Here is an 11,929-nt window from a genome sequence, read left to right as displayed (position 1 = left end):
AGGAATTCACTGGTAAATCACTTTTAGTAGAGTGGTCATGTGTAATCCAAACTACAGGGTAATAAGGAAGAAAGTTAAAAGTTATAGGAAACTATGAACTCTGAAGTATGACTAAATGTATCTGAATAATTTAAAGTAGCAGACTTGTTAGAACCAGGATTATTATTTCACAGAGTAAAAGACACCATGGGAAGAAAGATACATGTCTTTTAAAATGTAGCCACTATGTACAAAAAGCCTCTTTCAAACATTAATCTATAGTTCTGCTAATTTTGTTTCCCAATAATATTTTAAATTTTAAAGGTGTCCATATAGAAATTGATAACAATAAAACAATTTATAACAATATGAAAACAATAGATGTAATAACAATAATTCGTTGATTTAAAGGACTTTACCTACAACATCCCTGGTACCTACATAGTGCAAGCATTTATTTTTCCCATGTTACATACTAGAAAACTGAGGCTTAGATGAGTTAAAGTGATTTAATTAGCTATCCTTGGCTACATGATAGAAATATGCTCTAGTATTAGAGCATCTGAGTAAGGAATTCAAACTCAGGCTTCTTGACTTTAATTCATTTTTTTTTCCATCTCAGCATTCAATTTATTAGCTATTTGCTACCATGTTAGGTATAGAAGATGAGTAGGACACGGTTTCTGCCCTCAATGAGGAGACAAGGCATTTACTTATACAAGTATATACAACATGTAGACTATGGTATTAGTAATGCAAAGTACACATGAATAAAATGCAATATTTGTTCATGTCTGTGTGAAGGAGATAAAATAAATGCCATGCGTAGTGATGTAAACCATTAGACAGATCTGGGCTTTTCAGAGAGGATAACTGAAAGAAACAGAACTGGAAGGGACCTCACAGGACAAGTAGTCCAAAGACTACCTAAATAAGCCTCCTCAGGGTGGGGACTTGTTTTTCTTTGTATCCACAGAGCTTACCACAGCACCTGCCACATTGTAAGTTCTTCACAAACACATATTGATTGATTATTGCTATGGCTTTGAGGATCTGTTGCAGAGAAATCCATCTGGCACTTAATTTAAGGTAACATCCATCAAAACCCTTTGAAAATACAATTTTCTATACTAAAGGTGTCAAACATATAGCTGGTGGAGCTGACCCCAAAACATTCTTGAGTGCAACTAAAGCAGATTAAAATGTAATTGGGAAATATGTCACCAAAAAAAATAAAAATACAACAGAACATAGAAAATATTAATATGTGGTTTTCTAAGTCAATATGCACTCATAAGGATCCTTATGTACTATCTAGTGCCCTCCCCCTTGCTTTACATTTGAGTTTGACACAACATAGTATACATAGTCCATAAGTCCTACCTTAAATAGTGCTAGAAAAATTGAATGACATCTGACATTTACATAAGGTTTCGAAGTTATTATCTTGTTTCATTCTCAGGATTGCTCTGTGAGTTTTGGGAGGTGGGTACTGAAAGTATCTTTATATTACAGATAAAGAAACTGAGTTTCCAAAAAGTAAAGAATTGACTCACATAACTGTGGGTGGCAGAGCCAGTACTATCACTCACTTCTTTTGACTCCAAAACCACTGCTTTTTTTTCTGCTCCTATGTCTTTCCTCCCTCTAGAGAGCCAATCTGGTCACCTAGTGCTCAAAGGGACTTCAGAAATCAACTACACCAAACACCTCTTTTTATAGATGAAAAACCCCGGGCTGGAGTAGAGAAATGACTTGCCCAAAGATTCACAGTTAGTATCACGATGACTTTAGCATTTGAATTCACAACTTCTGACTTCAAGTTCAGTGTTCTCTGATAACCATAATGTTTTACAGGCAGCCATGATTTAGATGGTGTTGGTCAGCCAACAGACATTCATTAAGCATCTAAGGCACTGTGCCTGGGGATGCCAGAAGAAGCAAAAGACAGTCCTTGATCTAAAGGAGCTCACAATCTAATTGTGGAGGCAAGGGTATGTCAGGAGAAACAGTTTACATGGGGTCAAGAGATCTGGATTTGAATCCTCATTCCAACATTTATTAAGTACATGACCCTAGGCAAGTCACCTCATCTCTCTGAGTCTTAGTTCCTTATCTATAAAATTAAGATAATAATTCTTGTACCACTTATCTCGAAGGGTTATTGTGAGGAAAATGCTTTGTAAAGACCTATGGAAGAGGAAGTGTGTGAGCCGTTATTACTTGAAATACTCTTGGGGAAAGGATCATTTTCCTTGCTTTTCTCCTGTCTATAAGTATAGTTAGACTACCATCTTGGAGATCAAAAGCTGTACTAAGTTAGAAGGAAAGTTAGAAAAAGATTGTGACCAATTAAAAGAATAGACTTTCCATTTGTTCTCCACGTGTCAATGGGACTTTGAGACTTAGACAAACTTTATACCAAATTGCTCTAAATATACAATGTATATTCATACAATGCAAACAGATTTGGTGAAAATTCCCAGTTATAGAAGGGGGCAAGACACACTGCCACCTCAGGTTATCATTTTCCTGCTTGAGGGAAAAAAATTACTGTCATAATTGAAAAAGCCAGGCAATAAGCCCTAGTCAATCAGCAGATTGATACTGAATGGTCTGCTGATGTTGGGGGCTGTGGGACTGGGGATGTTTGCTGCACAGTGCCCTGAGACAAAGTGTCCTCCACAGAAACCTACTCTGATGCCTTACTATAGCATCAGAAGGTGATCATGGGTTCTTGAAGGCGTGTCAACAGAGATCAAGATCTTTCACATTCTTTTCAGTCTTAGGATCAAACAAGATAATATTTGTAAGGTTCTTGGCATAGATCCTAGCATACTTTTGCTGTTTAGTTGTTTCAGTCTTGTCTGACTCTTCGTAATCCCATTTGGGATTTTCTTGACAAAGATACTGGAATGGTTTGCCATTTCCTTCTCCAGTTCATTTTACAGATGAGGAAACTGAGGCAAACAGGGTGAAGTGACTTATCCAGGGTCACACAGATAGTAAGTGTCTGAGGCTGGATTTGAACTCAGGAAAATGTCTTCCTGGCCTGGCACTCTATCCACTTCATCACTTAGCTGTAGCACACAGTAGCAGTAGCACACAGTATGTACTTAATAAATGAGTGTTCTCTTGTTGTCCCCACCAAATGGGGAACGTTTTGAATACAATTCCAGCATCAGACTGAGTCTTCTGTCCAAAGCCTGACATAGCTAGGGACAGATAGGCTCGTTGCCAGCAGGCTTGTCACGTGAAAAAGAACTCTTTGAATATGGTCACTCTCAGTCAGGTACAGCTCCATTTTGCTTTTGCAATGATTGGGGACAGAATAAGAGAAAAGACTTCATAGGATGCAAAGAATCACACAGGTTTTAACCATCTATAAACATTAACTTAGCTTTTTGTTACTTTAAATAATGAGATTCTTTCCAACAATCAATGATGGACATAGCACTGGGGAAAAATGGAATCCTGTATTGACATTTTTAGTTTGAATAAAACCAATAGATAAAATTGGAAGGATCACTCATAGGTTTACCCGGTGAAGGCAAATAAAAGGGCTGATGGAAATAGTTTTTATTGTGCATCTAAAGGCAACAAGAAGGGGGCGGAGTGAAAGCAACGACTCACCCAAGCTCCTGGAAAAACTCCTCTGGATATCTCTGGGGGGAGAGTCTGACCAGACTTTGGAGGTGTAGAATCCAGTGGGTGATGGACTTTGACGGATTCGGAGCCCAGGCTGGACCGGAGGGTCCACGGGAGGGATCTGTTCCGCGGGGGTAAGGCCCCGGCGCACAGCGCAGCGCGGTCAGCGCGGCAGAGCGGAGGGGACCAGAGGAGCCCGAGAGTGGCGGGCGAGACCAGCGGAGCAGGAGATAAGCCAGGCTGAGCCGGTGAGAGCCGCTGAGTGCCAGACATCAGCGCAGCAGCCCTTGAAATCTTCAGCCTGAAGACGGACTTTGGTGGGTCACTACTTGAACTTCCAGGAAATGGGATGGCAGAGTAATCAGTAAGTGCTCTCTCCTCCCCCCTGATGACCGTGAAGGAACCATAAAATTCTTCCCCAGATTAATCCTGGATCAGAGGGAACAGCAGAAGGGGGCGGGTGGTCTCATAGCACCAGAGGCTGGAGGAGTGGCGAAGGGGGATTCTTCCTACGGTGGCGGAGACGGCTGGAGGGGCGGACGACCCAGGGCAGAGAAGATTCGCACTGAGACCCAGGCAAGCCTCAGAGCCGGGAGACGAGCCCCAGGAGGGGCGGGAACACGCATTAGCTTCTAGGCGTGCCCCAGCTCTCCAGGGGAAAAGGGAAGACAATAGGGAAGCTGGGATCACCATCCCCTGACCTTGCCTTTGCCTCAAGTCAGCTGAGGAGATATCCTGAGACCAGACCACCCCTCCCCCACACACCTAACAAGCTAACCCCAGGGTTGATTGGGGAAACAAAAAACAAAAGCCTGCTTTTAGCCTAGACACACATCAGCTCAACTTAAAAGATCTGTACCTTCTGACTGAAAGAACCAAAAGCTACAACACTCAGCCAACATCATGAATCGGAAAAAGCAGACGAAAAGTGAAAAAACCATAGAATCTTTCTATGGGGATAAGGACCAAAACACAAACACCAAAGAGGTTAGAGCTGAGACTGTACTTCCATCTGAAACCTCAGATGGGACTATGAATTTCTCGCAAGCACAACTAGATTACCTGGAACGTCTGAAGAAGGATATAAAAGAAAAACTGGCCAATGATTTTAAAACTATAAAAAAAGAATTCACTGATGAGAACATCACCCTGAAAAAGAAAATTGAAGAAATGGAAAAGGAAGTTCAAAAATTAACTGGAGAGAATAATTCCCTAAAAGGAAGAGCTAATCAAATGGAAAAGGAAACCCAAAACCTAATTGGGAAAATTGATCAGATGGAAAAGGAAACCCAAAACCTAACTGGGAAAATTGGTCGAATGGAAAAAGAAGTACAAAAAAAAAAATTAAAGGCAACAGGAAACATAATTATTGGAATAATTGGTCATTTTTATTGCAGTACTCATGATATACATTACAAAAAAAGACTACCATGACAATGACTGCCTCTCAAGTTCAACTATTTCATAAAATGAAGAGAGAAATTCTATATAAAATTCAATGAGACCCTCCATATTAAATTATATACTATAATATCTGGTGACAACAGTGCAAAGGTAGTAATAAGTAAGGACAGTGAAAAATATATTGGAAAATATGTACCAGTCATAATGAATGGAAGAGAGCAAAGACCTATCGACAACCTATAACATGGCTATAGTACAATTCCTGGCACATTTGTAAAAAAAAAAAAAAAAAAAAAACATGTTCTATAATCTAGCTACCTAGCTAGCCATATTTTATTTGATTAAAGAATCTGAACAGTGTCAAAATAATTGTTTTAGTAGATAAGAAATAATTCATTACTCATGTGGGTATCATTTCTGAATTAACTGTTAATTATATGTATAGTTAAACTACCCATTTGTAGGAACAAAGATCAAAATCAGTCCAAATTTAGAAAAAAGAATAAAAATGAAGGGAAAAATATATTGTGTGCCATTAGGACAATTCAAGTCTGATTTATTTAAATAAGTTGACTATGGTGAAAAATTAAATGTGGCCTGAAGAAATGATAAACTAGTTACAATAATTTCATAAGAAGTTTAACCGAGTAGATCAAGTGTCATAATGGGGAGATCAAAGGAGCCTTAAAAGTATCTAAATTCGGAAGCACTTCATTTAGATGCCAGGAGGAGAGATAGGGCAACCAAGGGCAAAACCAGTTTAGAATGTAAACTCATTTATAAAACCTTGTAGGAAAAACTTGTAAAAATTTAGAAGCTTTATTATGTCCATAATAACATCAAAAGCTAGGCCTGTATGCCTACCTTTTCATCCATATAATTGTTATGAGACTAATATACATGTACGCACATTGAGGGCATCCTTGATGAATGCTTGATGAGTAGAGAACAGACAGCATTTCGCAAGTGATATTCCCCAATTCCATAGTTTTGCCATTACACAATTGACTGAAAAGTATAGAGAATGACTTCCCTTTGCTTATTGTTTATTGATTTTTAAAATATTTTAAACTATTAATTTAAATTATTAATTATATTATATTGTATATTAATTTAATTGTCAAGTTAAAAATAATTTTTGATTCATCAAAGTCTTTCTTACAACAAAGTATCCTCTTTTATACATAAAAATTACGCAAGATTCCATTTGTAAAGATGTGGAGTTGCACATATAGAGGGACCCACATATGAGCAAGGGTCTGGCCTTGTATATAGTTCAAAGAGGCAGGTTAGACATCTCTAGCTTCTTCTCCCCCCACCCTTTTCCAAGAGAGATTTTCATTCCTGCCAGGAAGGGAGGTAAGATGTTGGAGCCAGAGGCCACCACTTTGCTCTCCTCAAAGGGAGGGGGGATACCAGACTAGAATGATATCTATCTGCTCCCTTAAATATTAGTCTAGGGGAAATGATCAGGTTCCATCTTGCTTGTCATTTTGGGAGACAAGGGGACCCTAAACTCTACATCTAAAACTTGACCCCTTTCCCACTTAATACCAGTTCCACAATGAACACGCATAGAGAATAGCAAAGAAGCCTTTTTATCCAAATTGTAGTAAAACAGAAATCAGAGAAGGTATATATGGGAGAATATGTTCCAGATAATACAGAGCGAAGGAACTCTCTCATTGGGAGCAGCACAATTCAGCTCAACAAGAGAGAGTGTCTTGGATCTCACTAAAGGGGAATATTTCTCAATATCTCTAGAGTAGCAAGCTGGGAATGCTTATCCTTAGTTCTCAAAGAGGACAAAAGCGACATCACTATGTTGAGATTAAGGCACAGTGTGTCCAATTGTGGCTGATCAGACCCATAAGAGCTTGTAAGGCTCTCCCAAAGTCAGGTATAAATAGTCCATAGCAGGGGTGCGGAACCTGCAGCCTTGAGGCCACGTGTCCTTATAGGTTCTCACGTGGGGTCCTTTGACTGAATCCAAACTTGTTTATTGATTATTAAAATATTTTAAACTATTAATTGTTTTCATTAATTTTATTATATTGTATATTAATCTAATTATCTAACTTTTGATTCATCATAAGTCTTTCTTACAACAAATTATCCTTTTACAACTTTTAGGAGGACTCATGTTTCCTTTAAGCTTCTGCAATTCTGCTTTGCTCATAAAGTACAGTGCCTTCTTTGATGCAGGCATGCCATGCTGGGTGGTCCTGTGCCAGTGTATTCCATGTCTCACAATCAATCCCAAAGTTCTTCAAACAGACCCTGAGAGCATCCATGTATCATTTCTCTTCACCTCCATGTGAGTACTTGCCTTGTATGGGTTCTTCTTAAAATAGTCTTTTAGGCAAAGGTACTTTTGACATTTGAATAATGTGACCAGGTCATCAGAGTTGTGATCTCTGCAGTAGAGTTTGAATGCTTGGCAGTTCAACTTGAGAAAGATCTCATTGTCTGGTACCTTATCTTGCCAGGTGATCTTCAGAATCCTCCTAAGACAATTAAAATGGAAGTCATGTTTCCTGACAAGGCACTGATTCCAAGTTTCACAGGCATATAGTAATAAGGTCTGTACAACAGCTCTGTAGACCTTCAGTTTTGTAAGCAGTCTAATACTTCTCTCCCACAGAAAGCTGCGAATAAAGACATGATGGAGACCACTTGCTCCTCTCATACTGTCCTAGAGTCTGAACCTGAAGTGGAATTGGCCTTTTCTATCTTCTCTCTTGAAGCTAGAAGCCAAGAACATCTGAATGTTGAGTCTTTGGGGACTGTGACAAGAACTGAAGCTCTCATCTCACCAATTCCACCCCACTTCTCATGCAGGGCAGGGCATTCATCTATACCAATAAGGAGAGAGTCCCATACCAATGGACTTTGGGATAGGAGTTACACTTGAAAGATGTAACAACAGAGAAAACTTTGTTTGATGACCCTATGACTATTAATATCAGATGAGCAATGAAACAGGATGTTTTGCAATGGAGGATGTTCAAAGAAGAGCCCAAAGTTGAAGAGTGATCCCATAGAGATGTTGAGATCTTCAGATGCATCCTGTTTGGAGATGGCACTGTACTGGTTAAATTAAGCACTAGAATACTACAAAGCTCCCTGGAAGAGATCATTGCAACCAAAAAGTGTTCAATCTACCTATCTATATTGAAAAGTCAAATGAAGGGCAGCTGGGTGACAGAGTAGATAGAGCATCAACCCTGGAGTTAGGAGGTTCTGGGTTCAAATCCACCCTCAGACACTTACTAGCTGTGTGACCATGGACAAGTCACTGCCTCAAAACAAAACCAAGTGGATAAAAAATGCCTATTGGCTATACTCTGACAGGGGATTAGGTGGACAATTTTTAAAATTTTATATATAAATAACATATATGTGTGTATATAATGTATATCTACATAGCATGTATTATACATGTGTGTACATATATACACACACAAAGTATCCTTTTTCAAGAAATAACTCATTGGTGTCTTCTTCCTTTGAGAGGTCAACCCTTGACTCTTTACCTCAGGTTGGAAAAAAATCCATCCTCAGGATCACTAGTCTCTGACCTGTGCTCAGAAAAAGAAACAAATAACAAAAGAAATTCCTTTCTGAGGCATGGCTAGGTACACAGATTGAGCACCAGGTACTTCTTCTGTAAGTCACCATTTTCTTCTTTTGGGGGGTTAGTGTGGGAGGGAGAATCCTCCTTTGTGCTCTGGAAGTCTAAGGCAAAGTGTGTGAAAAGGGATGGGTGGGGGGAAGCAAAGGATATAGAAGGCTCATAATTCTTTTCAAGTAGGAAACAAGTCATTTTTTCTCACACACGAAAGAGTGAAGATCTGAGATGAATGTATAAAAGTGTTAAAGAATCATGATGTGCATTGCAGAATGATTAAAACAATATTTAATACCTTCCTCGTGATTGCTATTGTGATTTGTTAAAAGTCTTTTACGTAATCCTCATCAACTTATAATACTGTTTGGCAATTCTGCTTATTAGTCATTTCACATCTCATCTCTATACATAATGTTAGACAGCCACACAGCCAACCCTGATCTTCTCTCTGGTGAAGAAATATAACACCAAATATTCTACTGACATTATTTGGCTACGAGTCAAGGAACACTATAGTCTCTGATGAAATAAAATTGAGTATCATTCAGAGCTAAATAGAAAGTAGCTGTTTTTGTTTGTCCTTCATTTTCTTTTTTAAAGTTGATTTATTTATTTTAGTTTTCAACATTCACTTACATAAGTTTTAAATTTTCTCCCCCTTCCCCAAAATGGCATACAATATGATTTAGACTCTACATATACACTCCTGTTAAACATATTTTCAAATTAGTCAAGTTGTATGGAAGAATTAGAATGAATGGAAGGAACTATGAGTGAAAAAAACAAAACAAAACAAAAAAGAAAATAGTCTGCTTTGCTCTGCATTCCATCTCCATAGTTCTTTCTCTGGATGTGGATGGCATTTTCCATCATGAGCCCTTTGGAATTGGTTTAGGTCCTTGCATTGCTGAAAAGGGCTAACTCTATCAAAGTCAGTAATTGAACACTATGGCTGTTGCTGCATACAGTGTTCTCCTGGTTCTGTTCACTTCACTCAAGATCAGTTCATTTAAGTCCAGGTTTTTCTAAAGTCTGTCTGTTCATCATTTCTTTTGTTTTCTCTCTCTTTTAAAAAATTTTTAATTTATTTGTTTTCATTTTTCTACAATCGCTTTCATAAGTCTTAGATTTTCTCCCCCTTACTTCCCTCTTCTTCCCCAAGATGGCATCCAATCTTATATGGGTTCTACACATACATTCTTATTAAACACATTTTCACATTAGTCATGTTGCATAGAAGAATTAAGATGAATGGGAGAAACCATGAGAAAAAACAAAACAAAACAAAGCATAACCCAAGGGAAAATGTTCTGTTTCATTCTGTGTTCCAATTCCACGGTTCTTTCCCTGGACATGAATGACATTTTGCCTCAAGAGTCCTTTGGGAATGTTTTAGGTCTTGCATTGCTGTGAAGGGCTAAGTCTACCAGAAAAAGTCCTTGCACACTGTGGTTGTTACGGTGTATAATGTTCTCCTGGCTCTGCTCACTTTATTCAGTATCAGTTCATATAAGTCTTTCCAGGTTTTTCTGAAGTCTGCCTGTTAATCATTTCTTATAGTACAATAGTATTCCATTACATTCTCAGCCATTCCTCAAGTGATGGGCATCCCCTTGATTTCCAGTTCTTGGCAACCATAAAGAGAGCTGTTATAAATATTTTTGTACATGTAGGACCCTTTCCCATTTTTATGATCTCTTTGGGATACAATCCTAGAAGCGATATTGCTGGATCAAAGAGTATCTATGCATCTTTTTGTAGCCTTTTGGGCATAGTTCCAAATTGCTCTCCAGAATGGTTGGATTAACTCACAGCTCCACCAACAATGAATTAACGTTCCAACTCTACCACATCTTCTCCAACATTCATCATTTTCCTGTTTTGTCATATTAGCCACCCTAATAGGTGTAATGTGGTACCTCAAAGTTGTTTTGATTTGCATTTCTCTAATCAGTACTGATTTAGAGCATTTTTTCATATGACTATAGATAGCTTTAATTTCTTCTTCTGAAAACTGCCTGTTCATATCCTTTTACCATTTGTCAATTGGGGAATGACTTTTATTCTTATAAATTTGATTCACTTTTCTACATGTTTTTAAAATGAGGCCTTTATCAGAGACACTGGTTGTAAAAATTCTTTCTCAGTTTTCTGCTTCCCTCTTAATCTTGTGCATTGGCTTTGCATGAAAACTTTTCAATTTAATATATTTAAAATTATACATTTTGCATTTTATAACGTTTTCTACCTCTTGTTTAGTCATAAGTTCCTCCATTCTCCATAAATCTGACAGATGAACTATTCCTTGCTCCCCTAATTTTCTTATAGTACCAGCCTTTATGTTTAAATTACAGACTTCATTTTGGTATATGGTGTCAGAAGTTGGTCTATGCCCAGTTCCTGCCATATTATTTTCCAGTTTTCCCAGCAATTTTTGTCAAATAGTGAGTTCTTATCCCAGAAACTGGTTTATCAAACAGTAGACTGCTATAGTCATTGACTGCTGTGCCTTGTGTACTTAACCTATTCCACTGATCTACCCCTCTAGTTCTTAGCCAGTACCAAGTGTTTTTAATGATTGCTACTTTATAATGCAATTTAAGATCTGGTATGGCTATATTCTGAATCTTTTGTTCTTCCAGATGAATTTTATTATTATTTTTTCTAGTTCTATAAAATAATTTTTGTAGTCTGGTTGGTATAGCACTGAATATGTAAATTAGTTTAGGTAGAACTGTCATTTTTATTATATTAGCTCAGCCTACCCATGAACAACTGATATTTTTCCAATTATTTAAATTGGAAATTTAGTCCAATTAAATTGGTAACAAATAAAATACTTTATTTGTGTGAGTAGTCTTTTGTAATTGTGTTCATATAGTTACTGGATTTGTTTTGGCAGGTAGACTCCCAAATATTTTATGTCTACAGTAACTTTAATGGAATTTCTCTATCTCTTGCTGTTGGGCTTTGTTAGTAATATGTCAAAATGCTGATGATTTCTGTAAGTTTATTTTATATCCTGCAACTTTGCTAATGTTGTATATTATTTTAAGTAGTTTTTCACTTGATTCTCTGGGATTCTTTAAGTATATCATCATATCACCTGCAAAGAGTGACAACTTACTTTCTCCTTTGCCTATTCTAGTTCCTTCAATTTCTTTTTCTTCTCTTATTGCTAAAGCTAACATTTCTGGTACAATATTGAATAACAGGGTGATAATGGACATCCTTGTTTCACCCCCTGATCTTATTGGAAATGCATCT

This window comes from Notamacropus eugenii, chromosome 1, assembly GCF_028372415.1.
Source record: "Notamacropus eugenii isolate mMacEug1 chromosome 1, mMacEug1.pri_v2, whole genome shotgun sequence".
Taxonomy (NCBI): domain Eukaryota; kingdom Metazoa; phylum Chordata; class Mammalia; order Diprotodontia; family Macropodidae; genus Notamacropus; species Notamacropus eugenii.
The sequence above is the reverse complement of the archived record's forward strand: the minus strand, read 5'-3'. Positions refer to the sequence as shown.